Consider the following 13,002-nt stretch of genomic DNA (forward strand, 5'->3'; position numbering starts at 1 on the left):
CTCAACACAGGCACAGCTTAGAAACCGAAATCCCACTAATCCCATGCCTAAAACAGGAGTTCCTATGGTGGGCTCAAGCATGCCAGTCAAACCCAGGCTTACCCTTCCACAACTTTCAAGCAAGCCAAACCATCACAACGGACGCCTCAGACCTAGGATGGGGGGCGCACATTCTGGACAAATGCATACAAGGATTGTGGACTCAAGACCAGCTGCACCTGCACATAAACCAAAAAGAAATGCTGGCAGTAAAACTTGCAATCCAAAAATTCAGACCATTCCTCAAAGAAGGCCATTTAATGATAAGGACAGACAACACCACAGTCATGTGGTACATCAACAAACAGGGAGGCACTCATTCATACCCCCTATGCAGAATGACTCTGGACCTTTGGAATCTGGCTCTGAGCTACAACATCCAGTTACAGGCAATATTTGTGCCGGGAAAAGAGAACACCCTAGCAGACATGTTAAGCAGAACCACCTCGGATGCTCATGAATGGATGCTACACCCGGACATCTTCAAGGCCATCACAAAGAAATGGGGAATGACACAAATAGACCTATTCGCATCCCCACTCAATCACCAGCTCAAAAAATTCTGCACAAGGACATACCACCCACTTGCATGGAAGGTGGACTCTCTATCCTTCAGCTGGAAAGGCCTGACAGCATATGCATTTCCACCTCTTCCCTTGATGCACAAGGTACTACTGAAAATCAAAGAGGAACGTCCAAGGATAATCCTGATAGCTCCGAATTGGCCAAGACAACACTGGTACCCATTGCTGAGGAGCATGTCTCGGGGAGAATGTGGTCAATACCCTGATGCCTTTGATGTTAACTCAGAACAACTACAACATCATGCATCCAAACCTAAAACCTTGCAACTGACTGCCTGGAACATCACATAGCAGCAACTAACCCAGACCTATCCCAAAGGGTTAAAGACATTATCCTTGAAGCCCGCAGACCTTCAACAAGAAGGAACTATGCAGGAAAATGGAAAAGGTTTGTCATTTGGAGTACTGAAAGAGGAAAAGATTTGTCAACATAGATATTGCTAACATCCTGGAGTACTTGGCAGAGCTTCTACATACAGGCCTGTCCTATTCCTCCATCAAGATACATGCATCAGCTATTTCAGCAGAATACAGCTTGATCCACCTGTCTTTTCGCATCCTCTACTCAGGCAGTTCCTCAGAGGGATCAAGAATGTAAAACCTCCTAGGAAACCACCATTACCAGCATGGGACTTGAACTTTGTGCTAGAAAAGTTGACACTCCCTCCGCTTGAACCAGCAGCAACAGCAGATCTGCAACACCTATCATGGAAAACTGCTTTCCTACTGGCAATTACTTCAGCAAGGAGGGTTTCGAAACTACAGGCCTTAATGGCAGTGCAACCCTTCCTAATCTTCCATCAAGATAGGGTGTCCATGAGAACTAATCCTACATTTATGCCTAAGGTGGTATCCAGAGTGTCTTTAAACCAGGCAATCCACCTACCTACCTTCTTTCCCAATCAACAGAACAGGGGAAAGACTGCTGCATACCTTGGATGTACATAGGCAGTTACGCTACTACCTGGACAGAACCAAAAGTAACAGAAAACTGACCAGCTTTTAGTAGCATATGCAACAGGAAGGGAAGGAAAAGCAATTTCCAAACAGACAATCTCCAAATGGATAGGAAATTGCATAAGATTCTGTTACTCCTACCATGGAAAACCAATTCCACAGAACATAAGACCTCATTCTACAAGGGCTACAGCCACTACCACAGCTTTCTTACGAGGAGTGGCAACCAAGGACATTATTGAGGCGGCTACTTGGACCTCCGTGCATACATTTGCCAAGCATTATAATTTACCTCTATACTCTAGATCCCGAGCAGGGTTTGCCACTGCTGTACTGCAAGGGATCCTAACTACACCATAATTTTTCTTCCTCCACCCCTAGTTTGGCTATGGTATTCTACCCATTTGTTATGACTGCAGATGCATCCATGAAGGACATAGTACAGTTTTGTACCTACCATAAATGTAGATGTCCGAACTGGATAGCATCTGCAGTCAGGATTACCCACCCTCCTTCCCCTCTGTGGTACTCCTAGGGTATTTACCCTCCTAATAGCTAGCTGGGGGGGGGAGTCTCTTATGGTGTATTTATTTGTATATTTGTACATACATGCTTATTTTTTGTGTTTGCCTTCTACCTTTTTGGAAACATTGGCATTTATCCAAAATTTAGCCTTCCAAGAGGGCAACTGGCATCTGGGGCAAGAAACACTGAGGAAAATGGCGTCGGCTAATGCCTTTATACCCGAAGACCAGCAGAGATGACGTCGGGTGAAGTGCGACATCAGCCGAAGCCGGACCCAGACTTTGGAATCCGGCCGACCGAAGGGCTGCCTGACGACAGGACAACCCATTTGTTATGACTGCAGATGCTATCCAGTTCGGACATCTACATTTATGGTAGGTACAAAACTGTACTTTCTCCCTTCTTTCAGAAATGGCCAAAGGAAATTACCACATTCTTCCTCACAGAGTAGATGTTCTCACAGTAGATCAAGGGTGTTTGATAGATCCTGATCCGTGTCACCGTCAACTGACTGCCTGGATGATAGTATCTTAATTCCCTTTGGGAACCCATTTACTAAGGACATGCAGCAAGCTGTAACGCTGGTAAAATCGTGTATTAGCAAATGGAAAAGATTTTCTTGTTCATGTCAACAAAACAAAATCAACACTCATTCAGGGCTAGTTGTTCTCTGGTTTTACAGTATTTCTTTAAGTTACTATCCTATGGAAATTTTTACTCCTCCATCAAGGTTCATTTATCTGACTTATCAACATGTCTTCCTGTGGATCCTCCTATTTCTATGCATTCTCATGTTAAAATGTTTTTGAAAGGGTTTTGCATAGGAGACCTCAGAGAAAACTGGTGGTCCCTCCTTGGGATCTTAATTTTGTGTTAGAGAATGTAACACTTGCTCCACATGAACCAGCTAACCTGGCTGATTTGAGGATCATAACATGGAAAACAGTTTTACATGTTGCTCTGAGTTTTGCAAGAAGGGAACTGAGTTGCAGGCTCTTATGGTAAGTCAGCTCTATTTCATTTTCCACAGAGACAGGGTTTCTTTAAGAATGAATCCTTTGTTTATGCTTAAAGTGATATCCGAGTTTACTTTAAGCCAAATTATCCATCTCATTGTTTTCTTTCCTAAACCTAAAAATGAGGGAGAAGGGATAGTCCATATCTTGGATGTCCACATACAACTCTTTTACTATCTTGACAGAACTAAATCTTTCAGATATTCCGATCAATTGCACATTTCTTGCAAAGGTATGAAGGGGAAACCTGTGTCAAAGCAGACCTTATATCCATATTGTTGTCTGAGACTATTACCTTTTGTTATGCTCTTGACAACAAAAGTATTCCAGGCAGGGTGAAGGCCCACTCTACCAGGGCCTCGGCATCATGTATGGCTTTTTGTAAAGAGTTGGATTCCATAAGCAGCAACCTGGTCATCTGTGCATACATTTACAAGGCATTACTAGGTAGATTCCTTCTCTAGGTCCAGGTCAGGATTTGCTAGGATCACTCTCCAGGGATTCCTGGACCCTCCTCCTCCCAAATCTAGTAAGCTAGGGTAATTTACCCATATAGCTAAAGCTACTGCAGCAGTGATCAGTATGTTGAACATAGTACAATTATGTAAGGAAACTTACCATAGCAGTAGATATTTGAATGATCACTGCCTCCTCCCACTCACATTTTCCTTGTTTTTTTTGTGGTGTGTGTTCATGCCCTAATGTGGACATTTACTTCTTGTTCCTAGCACTGGCCTTTCAAGGCTCAGCCTCCCTCTCTCTGTTAAGAATGATCTGAAGAACTTGACACCAAACCTGTCTTTTCAGTCAGCTTAGCTTGAGCTGACTAATGGTTTTGGGTGTGTGGAAGGTACCCTGAAGCTTTAGAAGCTGGCCAGCTGTTGTATCTTTCCGGGATATAACACATTTAGCTAAGGTTACTGCAGCAGTGAACTTTTAAACATCTACTGCTACAGTAAGTTTACTTACACAACTGTACTTTCCCCAGTACCTTTACATCAATGCATATAGTCCCTGCACACAGAAAAAAAGCCCTATTAATTATCTAATACTAGACTATACTCAAACTAATGATGCCCTAATATTGGAAATCAAAATCTTTGCAGGGCTCAGTAGTTTCCAAACGTGTACCCATTTACAGCCATCACTGATTTGAATATTGTCTTTGCTACCCCCCTCCCATTTAGTATGACAACTCATGCAGTTCAGAGGGAGGGATGTATAACCTAAAAAAAAACACCAACTGGACCACATACTGTGAACACACTCTTTATTAAAGGACTTAGCGCCTTGGCCAAAAGGCTTTCAAGAGTAAAGAACTAATAACACACGGCCATTTAAATACTAAATTTGTCCCAATTAAAAAATTATCCAATTAGATAAATTATTTCCAATTGCAATCTTTATTAAGAGCAAATGGTTCCAAGGTATTATATTTTAAAATAAAGTTTCCTTCTGTAATAATTTAGTCTTAATATCAACACATTCACCTACAAATAAATTCACTTTTTCCAGCACACATCCCCTTAAATAATCTGGCTTAGCATCATGAAAATTTACAAAATATGCCCCCAATGGGCTATCTAATTATTTATTGTTAATGTCTCTAATATGTTTTTGGAAACTTAAAAGACAGGCCTGTCTCCCCAATATAAAATAAACCACAAGTGTATTTTAGTGCATATATTTCCTCTTTAGTGTAACTTCCATTCAAGTAAAACTTAATACCATTAATCTCCAGGAAACATCTTACTATATATTTACAGGTAGAGCATTTATTACAAACAAAAGTGCCCATGTTTAGAGAGACATTTCCATCTAAAGTGGCCTCTGGTGGTAAAAAGTTATTATGTACCACCATATCAGCCAAATTTCTGCCTCTCTTGTAGGAAATATTTACATAGAGTTTCTGTGATTTAAAAAGCTTGCTTCAGCTGCATATTGTACTTATTTTACTGCCTGCAATTTAACAAAGTAGTTTTTGTGTTTAAATTGCCTATTTAACTGTTGTAGGCTACACACTCAAGTGTGATGGCCATTTCTGTGTATTTAAAGTGTTTTTTGATTGTATCTGCTTTATTTTCTGAAAAAAAAAAAAAAAAATTTCCCGCCTTTCTAAGCTAGTATATTTCAGTTTTCAGGTTAGTGCTGAATTCAGGGCTGTGTTACAAGATGTTCATCATGTTTCACTGTTGCAGTCATTACACTTGGGTTATCCTGCTGGCAGACTACCCGCAGTTGGCCTGAATTCCAAAGTCCTGGTCCTGTGTCGGTTGCTGTCGCCTCTTCCCTGACGCCAGTGCGCCAGGGGTATAAAAGATGCAGCTGACGCCATTTTCTTCAGTCTTTCTTGCAGCGAGGTGCCCGAAGCAAAAGCAGTTAGCAAGTGCTGGTCGGCCGACTCCTGAGATTTTTGAAATTGAATTTCAGATCCGAAGTCTTCAATAAAGCTAAGTACCCCGTTGGGGAAACTTTTTTCTTGCTCCAGACTGATGTCAGAAAAAGTTAACAATTGTATTTCTTGTGGGAAGCAAATACCTCATAAGGATTTTTATTCTTACTGTATTCCTTGCCTAGACCCTGACCACGACGTTGCTAGTTGTCGGTTTTGTGCTAGATTTAACCAACGCACTATTAAGCGTCGGTACGATTTTGCTTTTCACTACTTTGGCCGAAGGTTTAACTATATAATGCCGTCAGAACAGCCGACAATCGGAGTTCATAAAAAGCGCAAGGAAAAAGAAAAGGACAGGCACCCTAGGTCCAAAACCAACAACGAAGCCTATTCTAGGCCAGTCGCCGGTTCTCAGTGAGGCGCTTTCGCAGCCCCTGACACCCGCTACCTCAGAGCCACAGGCTGCCTCAGACTCCCACGTGGAGACAACTAGGCCTCTGGATACTCAAGGTATTGGGCCTTCGGAAACTAATCACTCAGATGGGTCCAGAGCCGCTGAGCAGGCATCGGCTTCTGAGGGTGTTTTCAGACCTACACAGCTTTATATCAAGCCAACTTCAACATCCAAGACAAAGACCAAAACAGTTTTAAAGACAAGGAAACAAGAACAGCACTCTCCAGGACTTCCATGCCTAAGAAACAGATGCTCAAAATTGCCGAAGACCTAGTTACTTTGATCAGGGGTTCCCATCCCCCTCCTGATAAGAGGCCTAGGCAAGACACTGAATATGATTCCTCTGATCAGGTTTCCATTTCCTCTGACTCCTCTTCAGAACAGGGATACTCCATTCCTCCCTATGAGGATTCTGATGCTGAAGAATCTATTCCTTCAGCTTCTCCTCCTGAGGATTACTCCTTTGGGGAAACCCTGCATACCATGAGGGAGCATTTCCACTGGGAGAGCCAAGATTACTCAGATTCTAAGAAAAGGCTCAGAGACTTTTGTTTACTACCTCAGCACAGATCTCTTGCTATTCCACCTGTTCTAGACATTGTAGATGTATTTTCAGAGTTCGGCCTGTCTCCCGACTCTTTAACTCCTGCACCTGTTAAGCCAGACAGATACTACAGGGTTCCAGATTCTCATCAATTTCTATATAAAAACCCTGCTGCTGACCCAGAAACTATTTCTCAGGGTCCCAAAGGGGTCAAGGCTGCTACTGCAAAAAGCAAAAAAAACTGTCCCCTCAGATAGAGATTCAAGGGCACTGGACAAATGGGGGAAAAAAGTTTACACTTCTGCTACCTTGGCTGTAAGGGCTTTAAATTGTCAGTTTCATATGCTTAAATATCAGCAATACTTGATGTATCTGCTAAAACAGAAAATGTTGACAAATTCTGAATGTTCTGAGAACAAGGAAATGCAGGATTTATTGCATGCAGTTGAACAAGTGGGAAAGCATACTTTGCAATGTGGTTATGATTCACTGGAGGCCTCTTGCAGGGCCGCTGTAACAGGTTCTGTCATTAGAAGGCATGCTTGGTTAAAGGAACAGACTCTGCCTGATCATGTTAAAGCAAAAATTAATGGATGCTCCATTACAGCATGATACTTTGTTTGGTGTTAAGGCAGAAGAGGTGTTGAAGAAAATGGAGGATAAAGCTAAATCTATGCAGACAGTAAAGGATTTTTTACAGGTACAACCACCCAGATTTAGCAGAAACTGGCCTTCTAAGAATTGGTCCTTTCCCGTGTCAGACGAGCCACAAAGAGGCAGACAACAGCCCCAAGGCTCATACAGGCCCAAACAATGGGGTGCTTCTACCTCCAAAAGCGAAGAAGACAAATCACAGCCATTTAGGAAACAGTCCCAATGACTTCCCTCTGCCAATGCCAAGCATTTATCTTTTGGCAGCACCCTTAGGGGGAAAGCTAACACTTTTTATACAAAATTGGCACATGATCACCCAGGACAAATGGGTCTTAAATATAGTCTCTCAGGGCTACAGGTTCCACTTTCACACCCTTCCAAAGGCAAAAGGTATGCCAGACCTGCCACACAATCAATGGGCAGAGGCACAAAAACAAGTTTCATCTCTCATGGACATGAGGGCTATACAGCCAGTGCCACAACAAGAGCAGGGACAAGGATTTTACTCAAGACTTTTCTTAGTACCTAGAAAGGACAAAGCATGGAGACCAATTCTGGACCTGTCTATTCTAAATACTTTTCTTGATGTTCCAAAATTCAAAATGTTGACTCTGCAGCAACTTCTACCCATGCTGGGCAAGAAGGCTTGGCTTGTAACTTTGGACCTCAAAGAGGCATACCTGCATGTCCCAATCAGACAATCTTGCAGAAGATACCTCAGATTCATAGCTGGCTTAATGCACTACCAATTCTCTGCACTGCCCTTTGGCTTATCTACTGCGCCCAGGGTCTTCACAAAATACCTGGCACCAGTAATTGCATTTTGCAGACAGAGGAATTCAAATATATCCCTACTTGGACGACTGCCTTATTCAAGCAGAGAGCAAGGACATTCTACTAAAGCATCTGGTATTTTTTACTAATTTGCCTAGGGTACACAGTAAATGAAAAGAAATCAAAACTAGTGCCCTCTCAAGAGATAATATTCCTAGGTGCAAGCTTAAATACAACTGCCCAGATGGCTTATCTCACGCCAGACAAAGACAACTAACTTCTTACTTCGAAAGCATGGCAACAAAATCCCAGCTATCTGCAAGAAAAATTCTGCAGGCTCTGGGCTACATGGCATCCTGCATTCTGCTAATTCCATATGCAAGACTGCATATGAGGAAACTACAATGGTATCTAAAAAGTGTTTGGACTCACATTGCCACAGCCTGGAATCATTAATTTCACTCATTCCCTGCCTGCAAAAGGAGTTTCGATGGTGGGCACAGGCCTGTCACCACAACAAGGGACAGACATTCATTTTACCTACAGCCAGGCAAACACTAACAACAGATGCATCAGAGTATGCCTGGGGGGCCCACATGGCAGGAAAATGTATTCAGGGCACATGGCCCCCAAGCCAAAGGCATCTTCACATCAATCAAAAAGAGATGCTAGCTGTACAAAATGCCCTGACAGCCTTCAAGGACCTACTTCATCCAGGACAGCTGCTGATAGACGGACAACACCACAGTCATGTGGTACATAAACAAGCAGGGGGGCACACATTTCTACCCCCTGCAGACAAGCCATGATTTTGTGGAACACAGCATTGACTTACCAAGTGCACCTGCAAGTACAATTCCTACCAGGAAAAACAAATGCTCTGGCAGACAAACTAAGCAGAAACCTCATGGATCCTCACGAGTGGAAACTAGATCCACACATCTTTAACATGATAACAAGGAAATGGGGAAGCCCAGACACATATCTTTTTGCCTCCACTCACAACTGCCAACTTCAGAGATTCTGCACAAGGTCTTATCACAAACAAGCATGGAAAGTGGATGCTTTGTCATTCAGCTGGAACAACCTTACAGTATATGCCTTTCCTCCACTGCCTCTCCTCCCCATGGTACTCCTAAAGGTCAGAAAAGAGAAGCCACAAATGATACTGATTGCCCCGGATTGGCCACGTCAACACTGGTACCCAATCCTAAGGAGCTTGTCTCAAGGCTCAGCCTGGACATTGCCTCAAATTCCTCATTTACTGACCCAACAAAACAATCAGATCCTGCCCAGCCAACTCAGAACCCTAAATCTAGCTGTATGCTGGATAGTGTAACCATTCAGAATACACCTCTCTCTAAAGTGGTTATGGATGTTATTTTGGAGGCCAGGAGGCCCAGTACCAGAAAATCTTATGGAGAAAAATGGAAGAGATTCTGTGCTTGGAACCAGGCACAAGGAATTGACACGCTTGCTCGAAATATTCCTCAGATTTTACAATATCTAACTGAGATACTGGACAAAGGCCTATCCTTCTCATTAATTAAGATCCATGCCTTTGCCATTTCAGCTCATTACAATATGGACCCACCTATTTTTTCACATCCATTGCTTAGGCAGTACCTCAGGGGGGCTAAAAACATAAGACCTCCAAGGAGAGCACCAATACCTGCATGGGACCTCAGTTTTGTCTTGGAAAAACTCACACTGCCTCCTTTTGAGCCAGCCAATACAGCTGAGATAAAATTCTTATCATGGAAAACAGCTCTGCTCCTAGCAATAACTTCAGCAAGAAGAGTCTCAGAGCTACAGGCGTCAATGGCTGTGGAACCTTTTATTATCTTCCATCCGGACAGGGTTTCTCTAAGGACAAACCCAACATTTATGCCTAAGGTTATGTCCAGTGTCGCTCTTAACCAAACCATTCATTTGCCTACTTTTTACCCAAACCCACAGAATAAAGGGGAGAGACTTCTGCATTCTTTGGACATACACAGACAGCTACACTTCTACCTGGACAAAACTAAAGCTTTGAGAAAGACTGAGCAACTTTTAGTGGCATACGCTGCAGGATCACAAGGAAAGGCTATCTCAAAGCAGACTATTTCAAAATGGATAGGACACTGCATTCATTTCTGCTATTCTCAACATGGCAAATCAGTGCCTAAGGGCATTAGACCACATTCTACCAGGGCAGCAGCCATCTCAGCAGTCTTCCTCAGAGGGGTACCAACCAAGGATATTTTAGAGGCTGCAACTTGGACTTCAGTGCACACTTTTACTAAGCACTACCACTTATCGCTGTACTCTAAATCCAGAGCAGGCTTTGCCACTGCAGTTCTGCAGGACCTTATAGCCACTCCTAATTCTATTTAGACCCAGCCGCCCAACCTCAGCTGTGGGATTCAACCCAAATGTAATGACTGCAACAGTGAAACACGATGAACATAGTACAGTTGTGTACCTACCATATAGATGTTCGAGTGTATTCACTGTTGCAGTCCAGGTTACCCACCCACCATCCCCCTTTTTTGCTGGGACTTGTCTGTACTTTTCTATTCTATACAACCTATGTGGTGTATTTGCTTGTAGATGAAGGTATTGTTTATTTTAGTGCATGCTTTTATAAGCAATGTGTTTTAGCCTACCCTTTTGGGGGCACCCGACATCTGGGGCAAGAAAAACTGAAGAAAATGGCATCAGCTGCATCTTTTATACCCCTGGCGCACTGATGTCAGGGAAGAGGCGACAGCAACCGATGCCGGACCAGGACTTTGGAATTCAGGCCTGCTGCGGGTAGCCTGCCAGCAGGATAACCCAAGTGTAATGACTGCAATAGTGAATACACTCGAACATCTACATTTATGATAGGTACACAACTGTACTTTTCTGTGTTTGCCCATACCTAACTTGGATAGAAGGAAGTTTCTCTGTTCACATGTGAAAGAGGGGAGCTTTGAGCAGCCTATCTGTCCCTGGAGGAGTGGTTTCAGCCCAGAAATTAGTAGTTTATTGGCCATTTTGGGCTAATTTCTCTCTCTTTCATTTCCCTGCTATAAAACCCACATTTGTGAGGTTTTTGCGCTTGTATACAGCTTAGCAAGCTCTTGCCTGGTGCCCTGCAGAGTTCTACAGCAGCATACAGACAAAAGAGAGACTTAGGAGTGATTAAGTATCATTTTTCTGCATTTCCTTGCTGCCTTTAGCTAATTCCACCTAAAACGCAGATTTTTTAGAGTTTCTGTGATTTAAAAAGCTTGTTTCAGCTACATATTGTACTTATTTTACTGCCTGCACTTTAATATAAAGTCGTTTTTGTGTTTAAATTACATGTTTAACTGTTGTAGGCTACACACACAAGTGTGATAGCCATTTCTGTGCATTTAAAGTGTTTTTTGATAGAATCAGAAAATAAAGCAGATACAATCAGCTTTATTTTCTGAAAACCAAAAAAATATATATACTTGTTTTCCCGCCATTCTAAGCTAGTATAGTTCAGTTTTCAGGTTAGTGCTGAATTCAGGGCTGTGTTACACGCTTCTGTGTTTGCCCATACCTTACTTGGATAAAAGGAAGTTTCTTTGTTCACCTGTGAAAGAGGGGAGCTTTGAGCAGCCTATCTGTCCCCGGAGGAGTGGTTTCAGCCCAGAAATTAGTAGTTTACTGGCCATTTTGGGCTAATTTGTATTTCTTTTATTTCCCTGCTATAAAACCCGCATTTCCGTGGTTTTGCACACCAGGCAGCGCCGGATAGCTAGGGTATAACTATTCCCGGCTCCACAAAGTCTACTCTACAATTTTTCCCTTGGAACTAGACAGACTTTTAACTTAAGCACTCAAACCATTCACTTCTCAGCCCGGCACTTGCTCAAAACTCATAGCAAGTATTAATAAACCTTAGCACTAGATGCCCCTATACTGTAGAGGACAAGGCTCTCTGTTCGACCTTACCAGCCAATCAGTAAAACAGTTCACTGTACCTATCCAGGCATGTCCAAAGGGCAGTTTCAGGCGTGCTCTCCAGTCCAACTAGTAAACCTGGGCATTTTGAGGCAATGTTACAACTGCCTCATGTACACAGACAACCCTCCTACCACCAAACACTGATACATGCGAGAGATGCAATTATACAGCTAAACTAGAGGCTAAGCTCTCTCAACCCAAGACTGGACCAGACAGTCAAGAGGAGAAGGGAATTACTTGCATCACACCACCAGTCTCACATAGACCTATGAAACCAGCACTAGCAAAAAACACACATAAATACACAAAAACTTGCTCGGAGGCTCTAAATAAAAATCTGCAAAACCAAAAGAGACTTTCAAAGCAGACATCCAAGCAACCTCCACCCTCCAACACAAACCATGAAACACATACTTCACAAAACCAGTGTGCCACACAACCACAGCCCTTAAGGCAAAATAACATACCTAATGCACTAGTAATAGGTGACTCTATAGTCGGGCACACTGACGTCCCACTCACTAGGCTGAACAAATAGAAGGTTACTGTTAGCTGCCTGTCGGGTGCCAGGATCCATCACATAACACAAGCACTCAGGTCACTCCAGAACAAGCACCAATACGACTCTGTCATTGTCCATGTTGGTGTGAATGACCTGAGCCATACCTCCATGGACTACATGAAAAGAGGCATGGAGGAGCTCTCTGATCACATAGCCCAGGCCGGTATGACCCTGACCCTGAGTAGCATCCTGCCCTCACCAAGAATGATACCACGGTATAAAGAAACAATTATCAATTTCAACAATTGGCTAGCTTCTGGTGTCATTCAAAGGGGATCCAATGTCTGTCAGCCTCGGATGACATGCTTGACAAGCCACGCTGCTTCACTAGAGATGGCTTGCACCTGTCACCCTTCGGCTTTCAAATGCTCTTGCCACCCCCATAGTGCCTTTTTAGGCAAGGCTCAAAAGACAAACCCACTGCCATAAATAGCACAAGTAACAAAAAACTGAGGGTAATGCTACTCAATGCCAGAAGTCTAAACCTCAAAATGCACACACTCGAGGCACTCCTCAGTATGGGGAAAATCGA

Source organism: Protopterus annectens, chromosome 1.part2 (genome assembly GCF_019279795.1).
Source record: "Protopterus annectens isolate FY-2018-M chromosome 1.part2, PAN1.0, whole genome shotgun sequence".
In the NCBI taxonomy this organism is placed as follows: Eukaryota; Metazoa; Chordata; order Ceratodontiformes; family Protopteridae; genus Protopterus; species Protopterus annectens.